The sequence below is a fragment of the Puntigrus tetrazona genome, unplaced genomic scaffold (genome assembly GCF_018831695.1).
Source record: "Puntigrus tetrazona isolate hp1 unplaced genomic scaffold, ASM1883169v1 S000000305, whole genome shotgun sequence".
In the NCBI taxonomy this organism is placed as follows: Eukaryota; Metazoa; Chordata; class Actinopteri; order Cypriniformes; family Cyprinidae; genus Puntigrus; species Puntigrus tetrazona.
In genome coordinates, this window is record NW_025047965.1 from 38099 (window position 1) to 53382 (window position 15284).

A 15284-nucleotide genomic window follows, 5' to 3' on the forward strand; every position below is an offset into this window, starting at 1 on the left:
TGTGGTCTCTTTCAAGTCCATGTCAGCACAAAACACTCCCATAAAAGTGAAATGTACTGAACTTAAGAGTTCAGACAGAGGAGGAAAAAGACTTGATTGATTTCAGAGGCAAATATTTATTTAAAGGCTGTAAGTTGTTGCATTGAAGAGAGTCAATATTTTCCATTTTAAAATGTCCACCAAGTAATTAGAAAAAATATATGATAAAGTTGTTTGGGGATTGTCTAGCCAAGCATTTGTCGGGGAGTTTGAATCTAATTTTTTTTGCATCATTTTAGGTAGTAGAGCTACATTTGCCTTTCGGTCCATGAATACATGACAATACGTAACTGAATATCTAAAGGATTAAATAGACTGGTATTGTGTATATAAAGTGGATTAAATGAAGCAACACTTAATTCTTTGTGATTTGAATGAACTAAAGCATTGTAATAAGACAATTGTTTTTTCTTTTATTATTCCGACTTTAAAGTTGTAAAAGCTCTAAAACTCTTTTTGGACAGTACAGGAAATGTTAAGGCTAAACAGAACACAAGCAAATGTGTGTGTACATTTAAAAAGTTTAGAGTTAGTAAGATTTATTTATTTTACTTTGATAAAAGTCTATTACACTCACCAAGTCTGCATTAATATGATCTGCATTTTTCATTTATTTAATATTTATTTAGTCTGCATTTATTTATATATAAGTAACTGTGAAATAGTATCATTTAAATTTAGTTTCTTTCAGTATATTTGAATGTCATTTATTCCTTTGATGGTAAAACTGAATTTTCTGCATCATTACCATTATCACTATTTTCAGTGTCACATGATCCTTGACAAATCTTTTATCAATAGGGTATATATGTGTCTAAGTGACAGGAACTATGAAACTTCAAGTAGAAGATTCCAGTGCCGAAAATCCCCCATCACTCTCAACACACTCCTACTGCTGCAAAGCTCCAGAGTTTCTTCAAGACCCAGGGTTACCTGCCACTGACCCGTTATCAATGAGCTTGCAAAAACTCCTGAAGTTCATCTGTCAGTGAAGGTTTACATCTGCTCAGAAGGTTAAGTGTGTCTGACAGCTGTTTTCTTTACTTTCTTGATTTGTGAGACTTGCTGTTAAGGGTTGAATTGAATGTGGTTTTAGTGTTTCTTTGTGTCTGCTTCAGGCCAGAGGAGAGCATCACCTCTTCCTGCATCTTACGGGCAGCTCAGTCTCTCCTCCTCTTCTTCAACCAAACCCCTGCAAAAGAGAAAAAAGGTCAATCTGCTTTTATTTGACCCAGCGGTTAGCCTGAGGCATCACACTTTACAGCGCAGAAACAGCAATGTTATATCTAAACTAGTCAAGAGTTGGGGCAACTTTTACAACCACAATCTCATTGTCACAGGGTTAAATGTAGCACTAAACTAAGGATTATCATAAGCTAACGTTGGCTATGCAGATGCTTGAATAAATGGTGTAGAGTTTATTTTAAACTAATAATGCATCAGAGATACACGTCGACCACCAGCATCTGGCAAAAAACTACATTTGGGATTTTTCACAAGCCAAAAAGCAATGGAGATGGCAGCATGGTGCCATTAGGGGTTTGTGGAGCAGACAACTCTCTAAAATCTGCAAGAACATATAAGCCAAGCCTTCATCTCTTATTTATCAAGGATGAGAAAGCAGCAGTAATATGAAACTAGTACATTGAGAAAAAAAATTGTATATCTTATTGCAAGGGCCAGAAGGTATCAGCAGCCTGGACTGTCGACTAATACTAGACTTTTTCTGTCCATTTTAATGAGCTATTGTTTGTAAACTGGTTGCTTCCTAAACCTCAAGGGGCAGGAAGCTCTATTTTAGGGGCATTTCAAAGGATTAGGGTTACGTGGTGGATGTGTAATGCCACATACATCAGTGGAGATAGGGAGTATTCCCAATCCGGTGATGGCATGAAAAAAAAACATGTGAAGGAAACCAGGAAATTACTTCATGTTTCTGCAACTGTAAGGGGATGCGCTTCCCGTGACCTATCTTGGCCTCAGGAATGAGGGCTCTATTCTTAGGTATGTCTTCATCAAGCATTGCGTCACTCATTTACTGCAGTATGATGATACAATTGGGTTACTTTCTTTTAGATATTTTATAGTTTTTATTTATATATTTATTTGGTCTTTGCTCAAATATGATCATTTTCATATTTACCATTTTCATTTTAATTAGTGCTGTTAAATGGTTAATTGAAATGAATCACATCCAAAATATGTTTTCGTTTACATAATGTGTAATTAGAATTCACATAATGATGTTACAAAAAAAAGTCTTATTTTTTTCATAAATGCTACTCTTTAAACTTTTCTTTCCATCAACAAATGCAATTTTTTTTTTACCATGGTTCCCGCAACAATATTTAGCAGCACATTGTTTTCAACAATAACAACAATAAAAAAAAAAACTTGATGACCAAATCATCAAGCAAGTTAGAATGAATGCAGAAGGATAACAAGACAACGAATGAATAAGATTTTGAAATGTATTAAGATAGTTATTGATCAAATGAAAAGCGGCTTTGCTGAGATGGAGACTTTATACCAAAATATTTCAGTATTTCAATGACCCAAACTTTTTCAGCTTTTTATGTATTGTGAATAATGTTAATGTATGAGCAATAATAATAGCAATGCTTGCTTTCACACAGCACCAGTAATGACTTTCATGTGTTACCTGTAAGCAGCAATCTCTATGTCTAGATTCATCTTCTGATTCAGCAGTTCTTCATAGTCCCCGCCTGATCCTTCATCTGGAACTGAAGATCAGCCTCCTCCTCCTCCAGCTGACAAATGTAATTCTGAACACAGACAGCACCGTGGTGAGATACAGAGGACTGCTGCAGCAAAATATCAACAGTGAGCATTTGTACCTCCAGCTTCTCTATTTCCTCCAGGTATTTGGCTTTCCTGGCTTCTATTTCAGCCTCCAACTCATCTCCACGCTTCTCCAGCTCTGCCAGCTCTTTATGCAGCTCTGCAATCTACAATCACACATATACAGCACCAGTAAAGACGCCGGACACTCCTGACCGAATGTACATAAATATATAGACACACACACACGCATGTATATAAATACCTTTTTATATAATTTCTCGTTTTGCATTTGTTCACACTGTCAGGAAGGTTTAGGGTTGGATTTGGTATAAGGCATATTTCCAACACGACGGAGCATTAACTTTTAGCTACTGCCCCTGGATATTTCAATTCTGAACCGCCACAATACATACCTATAGAGTGTGCAGAGCTATAATCTAGACAAAGGATGGATCATTTAATGCTAAAATAGAAAGTTTTGTTTAATTTTTATCATCACTATATAATTTACATAACTATTTGTTTAATTTCAATTTCATAGTTTTGATGACTTAATGTGGTTATGGTAAATAAGTCGATAAAAAATGCATGCAGATCCACAAATGCATAACAACACACAGCTCGGCTTAACATAACATTATGTTGTAATTAATGGCCTTTTTTGGTCTTAAACTAGCAATTGTGAGGACATGTCTGAAAACAGTTGTCGTTTCATGTTGCATATTCAGCCATCAACAAACACAACGCAGAGAACTGTCAGCCACACCTCTGTGCACGAGCTGCCCTGCTGTGAGTAATTACTGTAATCAGGTAAGTTAAACAGTCAGCTGTCAGAGATGGATGGAGATTGCGCGCTCTGTTTCTCTTTCAGGTAGATCATGGGAGGCTCCGAGCCCTGTTATTAACAAGCTGATGATACGCCAGCCGACAAAAATGGTTGTTACTGTGGTATTGGTCTCTAGTAAGGCGGTCCGGCCCATCGTATCCCCCCCCCCACTAGAGGAAAGTCTCTGCTGTAATGTACAGATAAACGAGACCTGATTTCACCACCAACAGTTTGTTTAGGCAAACCGTCTCAGAGAGCAAGAAGATCACTAGTATCCATCCTCAAAAGCAGGAGAGATAGGATGACAAGTATATTAGGGATGTGTCCGAAACCAAAGACATCTGTCGCTGGCCAGTCAAAAAAATGAAAATAAATCATAGGGAGCATTTTAAGAAAGCTGGGTCAGTGGCACAACTCTCATTTTAGTCTTGATATATTAATTTACATCCAACTACATAAAAAGGCAATTTTAAACACATGATTTGAATTCTGCTCTTTTATGATGTGGATTTTTTTTATTAAATCAGATATTATTATGGCCTCATTAAAAATGTGAAAGGTCAATACATTAATACAAATAATACAATACAAATTAATCTGACACCAAGGTTAGCCCAGATTGTAAAATGTCATGCGGTCAAACTCTCCAAAAACCTATTATTATTTCTGAATTAACAATTCACAATATTTGTAATAGCTTCAAAAAAGAACATGAAATAAAGCGTTTTTACTTAAAAGAAAAAAAGATTTTTTTTTAAAAGAATGATTAAGATGTGTACACTCACTTCATGTTGTATTGAAAATCATTTTTTTATTTAGTACTTTAAAAAAATGTATCACATCCAAAATAAAAGTTTGTTTACATGCTACATGTATGTGTTTATTTATTATATATACACACATATATTTTGAAAATATTTACATGTATATGCATTTATACATTTAGATTATTTTCTTATATTATATATAAAAATATTTAATATATAAAAAGCATCTTTCTTAAATATATACATGCATGTGTATTTATACATGCTTAATAAATGTACACAGTGCACACTCATATTATGAATGTGATCAACCGTATGACAGCACTACTTTTAATCTTTTTTAATATTTCTTTTATCAATAAAAGTAGTTTTTTTTTACTCTGTATGTAACAAATAACTACATTTCTAAGAAATTAGAATGCGTTTTAAATTAGTATTTCAAACTATTAGAACTTTTAGAATTTTTCCTAATCCTGGACTTATTTCTCACCTGACCCTTCAAAAATGCCTTCTAAGACAACATGCATGAAAACTCAAGTGAGTTTCATAAATAATAAATATTTTTCTTGACTACAATACATATTTCCCAGCAGGAATGGGATTATCGGCTACAGTCATTCTTTCTGCCAACCACTGAAATGCACAGAAGGATTTGGTTATTATATAGAAGACATCTATGCTGCTTTCAAAAAGTGACCGGTTGAAGGGATTTTAGTAGACAGGATGTTACATAAACACTGGATTCAGACATGCCTCCAAGGTAGGAAGGCATCCTGCAAAGGTTTCTGACACAAGCTAAGAAACACAACAGATAGGAGAGAAATAAAAGAGAAAACACAGAGAGAATGCAAGACTGTCCATCACCGATCAGGGAACAGGATCCTGTGTTATGAGAGTGAGCGGTGTGCTTGAAGACGGTCGGTTTATTTTAAGAGAGGGGTTACGACCACAACCACAATAATTAGAACCAAACCGCCCTGTTTGTTATCTCAAATGTAAAGGTGTCAGTTGTGGCTGACCAACGATTTTCTGAAGCAGCGAGCGCCTCCTATTCATAAACCTCGATTTCCTTTTGTCACTTTTTCTTCCCTGCCTCTTTTTTTTTTGTTTAAGCTAAAGTTTCTCTTCCTGTCGGTGAGGGAGGCTGACAGGTGAGATTTTATTACTACGGCTCAGTGCGATTTGCTGTCTCCTGAGGCACTGCAGGAATGTGTGAAGTTTATGAAGTTTATGATTGGGGGAGAGAGTGCGTTGGCAGACTGTGAAATGTATTGTTCATAATGGAAGACGGTGAGCGAGATAAACACTGTTAGAGACGATACACTCCTCACAAGCTCCTGGTCCTATCTCTCAGAATAAACACTCCGGGCAGCAGGAGTTCTCTTACTTTATTCCTCAGCTGTCAGTCTGATTGTGAAACACCATCCCCCCACAAAAACTCCTCAGCTTTTGCCCGCTCTCCTAAACACTGATTTTCAGCATTAGGGCTGCCACAGGAACTCGCTTCTGATGTTGAGCTGTTAAGGGTGCTGGGTGTTCAGGTCAATCATTCGAGTTAAGCTGTGGCCATGTACACACCGCACAGGTTTAAGAGCCACAGCCACATTTTAATGTGGGGCCAAATCCCTTAAATTATTGTTCTGTGACCACAGAGATTACAAAAGCATAAAACAGCTAGACAAATAAGTACCTCTATCCCTCAAAGGCTCGTTTTTATTTGCACGTAAGAGACTTTATGGCAGTCTGTTACCTAAAATAAAAAATTTAAGAGGCAAATTACTTTTTCAAATTACAGAATAGTTAACATGGTCGTAGCATTTGCAACTCAGTACTGAATGATCCTGCCTGTTTCAACATTCATTCTAAAAATATAAATCTAACATTATTTCTTCAAAAACAGTGACATTTCCGCCTAGTTATCTGATGAAAATAGTGAGAAGTTGGCTGAAACGCCATAGTATTAAAAATAAATGTGTGTTTGGATGTTGCACTTTTTCTATAGGTCAAATATTATACTACCAAACAAAGTTTCCTGGACAGCATTCGATATCATTATTACACAAAATAGTTAAAGAAACTTTTAACATATTTAATTTATTTAAAGTTTTTCTCATTACAACAAACAATTCTCAGTTAGCTTAGAATCATGAATAATAATAATAACAGTATTTTGTGAGCACAGTAACAGTACTAGGCTGCATTTCCCAAAAGCATCGTAATATAAGTACATCATAGACTCTTTATAATCAATTGATCTGCGATCAACTTGGAGGCTTACGATGCTTTTGGGAAACACAGCCCTGATCGATTTGAAGTGTTGATTCAATCTGCTATCTCACATGCAAGAACAAAACCATTCTGTACAGGTTCATAGTCATTTGTTAAGTAAATCAGATGATGTTCAATATTTTATGGAGGAAAAAAGTGGTGTGAGACAATATCGGTCTAAACTAAACAAATCTAAGTTTTCTACGTGATTAAAATTTTAGCTATTGACCAAAGGTTTTGTTTTGTCTAAGTTGTGACTGTTTTAGTGGCAGTCTGGAGCCCTGGAGTGTCTTTTGATGGTTCAGAGCTGCGTTGTTTGAGATAAACTCACTCACCAAGTTCTTGAGGACATTAATGTCAGTCTCTCTGGAGACGTCCTTCACTTTCCTCCAGTCAACAGCCAGCTGCTCCTCCTCCTTTCCTGCGGCATCAATGGCGGCAGCGCTCGAGGCTCTGAACTCAAACTGAAAAGCAGTAAAGGTTCACAGCTTTAAGTTTCTTCCATCTCTGAAAAAGAGTTACCACCCATTACATTCTACAGACTGCAGGCAGCGAAGATGAGTCGCTGATTATTCCCAGAAGAAAGAAGAGCACATGAAGACCCATCAGGTAAGCAGGTGCAACCAGTCAAAAATCAGTCTCCAATTACTGTTCCCCGCAAATCCCAATCAATATCAATTGTGAGCGAGACAATTGGACCTTGTGCAGCGCTAATGAAACAAAGCACTGCTTTTTGGTTCTGAGACCACCTGAGAGAGAGAGAGAGAGAGCTGTGAATAGAAAAGCAGACCAAATGAAAATAGAGAAGAGTGGTAAAAAAATGTGTTTGTGTATGCGTGAGCTGGTTTTTGTGCATGTACAACTTTTGGCACAGGAGCAGGAGTTGTTCTTGGCCTGCTTATCTTACACCCACACACAAACACACACTAGAAGTCTCTAATAGCCTATAGAGGCTCTCCAGTGTCTTCTTGAAGAAGTGCTCTCTTCTCCTCTCCAGACTCATTCCACATAGAAGCCTGGGAAGGGCTCCAAAACTCTGATTACCGCCACGACCCTGGTCGAGAGCAGCCACTCTTGGGGCAAATGGGGTTAAAGGGCACTGGAGCTGTAGGATGACCTTTAGAGAGCCCTCACTCCTCAGACGACACATAGGGGACAATAGTGCTCTGTGCTGGATGTGAACAGGGCTTTCAGACTAACAAAACTGTCCCCTGAAGTAAAGTGTGAAAGAGGAAGGAAAAAACAAGCATACCCGCCACAACGGAGATTTGTTAAAAGGTTAGCTCACCCAAAAGGATGATTCTGTTATCATTTACAAAGCATACAGGGCTTTTTAATCCTTCTAGGTCTTTTTGCAGTACTTGATAGCATCTGTCCCAATTCACTTTCATAGTATGGAAAACAGCAGCATGAGTATTATGATACAATTCTCCTTTACTGTGCCACAGGAAAAAAAACACTTTTTTGGTGAACTAATCCTTTAAAAGGAATGCTAATAAAAACTCAACTGACAGAATGTGAAAATGTAGATTACCACAGAAAATAAGTATTAAATAACTGACTAAAACAATATTCCAATTGCAAAAACGATAAAGACAATATAAATATTATTTTAAACAACTTTACAGCTCAAATCATTGTTTTTTAAACTAAAGACTTCATTTAAATGCCTTTCATTTAAAGCGAGCCTTTAGGCCTATAAGCTCAATAGAATGCTGCTAACTATGTACTTCATGTATCTTTGAAAGAAGTAAAGGCATCATTTATTTGACACACAAGTATTATTACATATTAATATTGTTAAGTGTTTCCCATTTTAATACATTTAAAAATGTAATTTTTCATGGCGTAACTCTGTCAGTGTCAAAAGATCTTTCAAAAATCTTTCTAATAATGCTGATTATTGCCAAAATGTTCAAAAGAACAGCATTCATTTATTAACGTTCTCGTGGTCACTTTTAATCAATAGTGCATACTTTGCATACTGATAAATTCATTAAAAAACATACTGACCCAAACTTTTGAACAGCACGATATATGCTAGAAAAGCTGTCGATTTAGCTTGTACTCACAGTGTCAATAGTCACTGACAGAGCCTATATGTAATTACCTTGAGGCTCTGAACTAGTGTGCCATAGTACTCCTTGATGTCCATGATGGCTGGAGTGATATCAAAGGAGGGGAACTGCAGGGATACAGTAGGAGAACCTTCATCTGGAGTCCTGGGCTCAAACAATTTCTCCAGCCTCTGTGGACAAAACAACATTCGGTTTCTCCTCAGGTAACAATATCTGCCTGTGCGAGAAAGGGCAGTCGTTCATTAATCTGAGCCTGATGAAGTGTTCATGAAAAGGAGATTGAGTCAAGTCTCAGCTTGTTCTCTTCAACATGAATAATGAGAGAGCTGCAGATGTATCAAGATAATAATAGCAGTTAATAAAACAAGAATAACTTCTGTTTTCATTTCATACGCCTGCAACTGTGAGTTATGCCACACGTCCCAGAGGGAGGTCAACAGATATTTCTTGGTTTCCAGTACTTGAGTACCCGCAGACTCCCCAAATACTATATTCTTTCATTTAATGTTTTGAAGGACCGTGTTTCCTGTCAGTCTCTATTCGCAAAACCTGTTCCCCTTACAATCAGAGGAGACACTTTAAATGGCGAAACCCCCACGAGACCATTCCCAGAATTCAGAGGTCTTAGGTAAGATTGCCTTTTCTGATGACAACTAAAAAGTAACAAAAAGAAGTGTTATTCTGCATGGCCTTACCATTTCATGCTGCCTCTCCATGACGGCCAGCTGCTCCTCATAGATGGCCACTTGCTCTCGAAGGGCCAGGCAGTCAGTGGTAACTGCATCCACCTCCTGAGCAGAGCAACGGAAATAAAGGTCAATTCAAATACCAAGCACTTATCCTCTACATCTTCCATCGTGAGCCTCATCAATGCCACTAGGTTTTGCCACAGCAAAGACTGCAATGCAGGAAGAAGACATCCACATACGCTGAGCCCGACATCCAACATTCAGACAAAGCTGCGCTTTATTCAGCTCATCTGGGCATCTTAAGTGCCTGATTAATTGGCGATGAATTCAATTACTCAGAATGAAAGCATTTGCATGTGAATGCTGCAGTGTGACAGTGGGTCTGGGCGGCAGAGGAAGCGCATTGCACACGCGCGCTTCCCTGGAGCCCAGAATTGGCACGGTGGCCGCTGTTCCCGTTATCTCAGCGTGAACACAAGCCCAGTACTGGAGAGTCTAGACAGCGTTTCGATGCTGATTTGCTTCCTCTCTTCCACATTGCCGAAGGGCTGAACGACACTAAGGTGAACGCATTCCAGCTAGATGCTTAAAATTATGCTTTCCCATGCCATTTTCAATTAATCATTAACATCGATTTTTAAAATGCCAGTTAAAAACCAGATTCAAACTACTGAAGATACAAAAATTCATGCTTATGTCTCTAAAGTATATTATTATTTACACAGCTGCAACCCCACTTCTGTATTATCCTAGCGACTACCACTTTGGTTCTCTTCCTGTTTTATTCTTTCCCTCCAACCCTCCTTTCTCCTCTCAGCCCAGCCAGAGAGCTAAGCCCTGCTCTGTTGCATCTAGGAGATATGAGAGGCTGAATGAGTGAATTATTAGGCATGGTGAAAGCTTTCCCACATCTGCTCTTTTACTGGAGATGTGCTCTGACATCTGTGGGGTGACGGAGTGGTTTCTACAGAAAGCAGCTCGGGTTTCAGAGTGGCCGCTGGCCGGGAGTCAGCAGGGCCTGTAATAAGGACTCTCCAGAGCGGATCTGCTGGGAGCAGCAGCTGTGCTGTGCCACTCCAGAGACTTTCACACACCTACACTGGAGTCAGAACACCCCACCCCACCCACAACACAGGCTAACACTGCCATCTAGTGGTGGGGAACGAGTAGAACAAAAGTGTATTTGAAAGCCTGTGCTGGTGTATTAACGCATTGATTTGGATCTGGTGGAAAGGTGCGTCATAGTGATTAAGGTTACTGCAAGAAATGCATTTTCTGTATTAACTTAGATTAAAAAAAAAAAAAAAAAAAAAAGTTAAATGTTGCCCTTTTCAAAATTAGAAAGTGGCATCCAGATAATATTTGAAGTCACACTTGTGACAATTTGAGACATTAAAATATCAAATCAGGCATGTAACATTCATTTTAAACTTGAGAAATTATTTTTATAAACTACAAAACCTGATAAACTTTCATAATTAAATGTATGTGGGTATTTTGATTGGATTGGTGTTGTTTTTGTTCACTTTATTCACCAAAACCATTATAAACCATATTTGCAACTTAACTAAAAACAAAAAAAAAAAAAAAAAAAAAAAAAACAAACATAAATACAAATGAAAATTAATTCATATGCAAATAATGATAGTAGTAGTAGGTGTAGGAGTATAAAATTATATATATAATAATATTATTGTCATTATATTATCAGTGATTAAAAATAAAACAGCACTGGAAATGTTGTGTTTGTCAAACATATAGTTAATGTTTCCAAAGAGTAAAATATGCCAGAAATGCCATGTATTTATTCTAGTGATTTATTCTGTGTGAAAATGGAAACTACCTCCACTAAATATGGCTTGGAGCAATTGAAAAGTGAAAGTAAAAATGGTAGCTCTGAGAAAATACCATGTATCATTTCTTCATAGAGTTGGTTTGATATTATAATGCATTGAAAGCAGTCAAAGTTCCCTTTAAATGTGGCGAAAGTGTCCAAATACATTTGGTCCCTGCATATACACATATCAAATAACATCTGCAGTATTCATGGCATTACCACAGAAACATCTTCTTGCTCTTGCTGGATGAGTCTCTTGTGCTCAGCCACCTGATCATATTTCATCTGCAGACGCCGCAGTTCACCCTTCAGCTCCTCCGTGTTACATAAAATCTCCTCCTTAGGGAAACGACAAGCCAGCAGCAATGAAAGAACCAATAAAATAGATCATGTGTTAAAGAAACTAGGACATTTGAGAAGAAAACACATATACGACCTAACAATTTAATTTCATCAAGCGAGGTATAAATATCTAGCACCACCCAGGCTGGAGTTTCCGTGAGGTACCTTTTCTTTCCGTAGTCTCTCAATCACAGCCTCCAGACTGTAGTCCACAGGAGTGCTGATGCTGACAGCGGTGTTGGAGATCTCTGACCCCAGCCTCTCCTCCAGCTCAATAATCTCAGCCTCCAGAGATTCATTCTCCTCTTCTAGACCCGAACCTGCAATAGTCACAAAAAGTAGAGGACATGTAATGTATAAAAGCAATTCATTATGCTCAAACTGTTGTATCATATTATAATCAAGCAGCAGAGGACACTGAGACTGCAGCATCTTCATGACCTTAATATGATTTTCCTCACACCCTCAGGCAAATGACTGACCCCATTAAATATCATGGAAATATGATAATTGGGCCACACACAGGAACCCATTAGATTAGCATGAGCACAGCTGGTTGTTACCCAGCAGAACCTTGGGTGTGTATGATTTGAAAATGTTCATATGGCTCACCACGTCGATGAGGCGGCCAGGCGATCGTTGAGGGCAGCGATGACGGAGCGTTCATAGACAAATCGTGACACACCCTGCTTGTTTAGATCACGAGCTGCAGCGAAATCCAGCTTGGGACATTCTCGCACTGAAACTCCTCTCCTGTCAAACACACCGAATGCTTTCCGATGTCTGCAATGGCTTGTTTATTTTCTATGCAAGCATAAGCAAACAATACTGAAGGAAAAGAGGAAACACCGAAGCATAAAAGAGATTAACTAATAACATGTTTATGTAGTTTATTTAGAATTCAAAGTAAGAAGAAAGAGTGAAGTCACTGTTTACATGATTCGGTTTAGGATTTTGGATGGATGTGCATTCCCGGTTGGCAGTATTTAAAAAAAAGTTAACAAAAAAAAAAATGTAGAAGCCATTTGCGTCCCCCAGTGTTATAATCTAATTATTCTGGTACAATTAGTAGATAAATAGCCAAACAAACATTTTGGTGTAATATATTTCCATGTAGTTTACAATACATACTGCCTACCATTTAAATGTGACTACTAGTTTTTGAAGAATCATGGGTTCACTGGCTGATGAAAATTCAGCTTTGACATCACAGAAATAAATGATCATTTTCAACATTAAAGCAGAAAACAATAACTTTACACTGTAATATTTCACAATATTTATTTTTAATAAACAGCACTGGTGAATGTAAGAGACTTCTTTTTTTAAAAAAAAACATTAACCCGTAACTTTTACACAAGTAGCATAGCTATATTAGTAGCAATATCAAAATATACATTGTATAGGTCAAAATTATGTATTTTTCTTTCAAGCCAAAAATCATTAGGATATTAAGTAAATATCTTAATGGAACATTATATTTTCGTAATTTTCCTACTGAAAATATATCAAAACTTAATTTTTGATTAGTAATATGCATTGCTAATTTAAAATAGCTGTATCGCAGCAAAATATTGCCATATACCAATGGAAAGCTTATTCATTCAGCCTTCAGATGACGTATAAATCTCCATTTCAAAAAATGTATCCTTATGTCCTGGGTCACATGTAACAAATAACAACAGCAGCAACTTCTACTCTTGGTTTCAGGTGTGAACCATAAATTGAAACCTTTTTAAAGAAGATAAAATCCTGTTTGCCAAATTGCCAAAATATCAGTTCTACGCTGATTACAATGCGTTGATAATCTAGTTTTGTAAGCACTGACCTGGCAGTGAAGCGGGCCTGGACTCCACAGCGTCCTGCAGCCTGGCTCCACCTCCTCCTCAAACAACTTACGGTAGGAAGACACTCTCAGCAGGGCCATGACAGCAGCAGGACAGCATGAAAAGATGAGAACCCCACAAACTGGGGGTCTTTATAGACACAAGGGTTGAAAATGTCACAAGCACTTGTGGGATCTCTCACTGAACACAAGGTGGACTAACTAAAGGGACAGCGTCAGAAGACAAACCTTTCACATGGAGCAGAGACAATTTCACGATTGGAGGCCACTCCTTCAGAAAGCATTTATACTGGGACAATGACCGCTCCGCTTTGAAGAGCTTGCACTAGCATTACTTCACAGCAATAAGAATAATACATTACTATTGACTATTGACTTAGTAAGCACCAGCAAGAAAAAAATTCCAAAAAGCTGAAAAATATCATCATAATGTCTTTATTTCATTGAATAAATTAGATGCCCGGCCCCTCCCCAAAAAATAAAACGAAGTATGTGCATGTACCCATCTGCAAAGTACCAGAAACATCGTTACAAAAACTGAATGGATAGAAAGACAGGTCACAACAATAAACAAACAGGCAGGGTGGTGATCACAGCACACCAGAAATCTGTGTAATGGCCTTCTGCATTTCTGTCTCCTGCAATGAGGTCGTCCCAAAACCATCATCTATTGGCAATGAAAAGAATGATTCAGGCGATAAGTGTTTGAATAAGTCAGTCGAGCTCCATGGCGGCCCTTTCCAAAGCAGAAATTAGAAAGAAATAAGCCCAACAGAAAGCTCAGACACAGGGGGCTTGTAAACATGGCAGAGGATGTGAGGAGATTTAGACATCTGAGATCATCGGATGACTTCAAACCACAGCCAATATCATTCACAGAACAGCACTACTCAGAGTTTAACTCTCAGGAAAAAAAGTGCAGAAATGGTAACAGCTTGTCATTGGGTCAGTATCTCAAGGACATCTTTGTAACTCATTTATCCCTAAATTGCACAATATTACTTAAAAGGTACATATTAGGTAAGGCACAAAGTTGCCCCTTTGTGTGTACTGTCACAAGCTATATATGCCTAAAACTACAATTTATGCACTTTTTTCTGACAGTAAGGGAAGGCAGAACAACGAGTTGGTCAGAAACTGCTTACAACTCTTTTTCCAAGATGCAACTCACACAAAGCGTTTCCTGTGAGCTTTTGAGGAAACGCTGCTAAATGGACAGAGGCAACAATGTCACACACATTGTGGAGAAACAGCTTTGGTGGTTTATGCTACAATAATATTTTAGCAATGGGGTGATGAATAATACGAGTACAATGGAGGAGACTTCCTCTTTACACACTGTAGTACCAAACCAGACTGACTGGCACAAAAAGTTAAAAACCAGCAAAATCCTTAGAATTTCCCAATATGTACTATGAGTTCGAGAATGAAACGTATGCCAGGATGTCACTACACGGAAACAGAATGTGTAAATGAAACATGAAACAACACCAACAAAGAACACAAAGTAAACATACACAACATTATCCCAGTCTGGGTTAGCGTAACACTCAACGTACATATAAATAGAAGGACCACAACTCTGTCTTCATTACAAGACATGACAGATAAAAGATGATAAAAGACTCACTGAGCACATTGGTTAAAATGTTATTGTCTCTGTAGAACGATAGGATCCAGAACAAAGCTGTAAAAGAGTAAGACTTCAAAAGAATACGTTTCAGAGCCATAGCCCAGATCTAATGAAGGCAACCTCATACGCTTGTTGCCATTAATAAAAAGCGACT

General features: G+C 37.8%; 1 pseudogene; it reads right to left on the bottom strand.

Annotated features, from left to right (window-relative positions):
• Positions 1-1016: 1016 nt before the first annotated feature.
• Positions 1017-15270, bottom strand: LOC122333654 (annotated as a pseudogene).
• Positions 15271-15284: the final 14 nt, after the last annotated feature.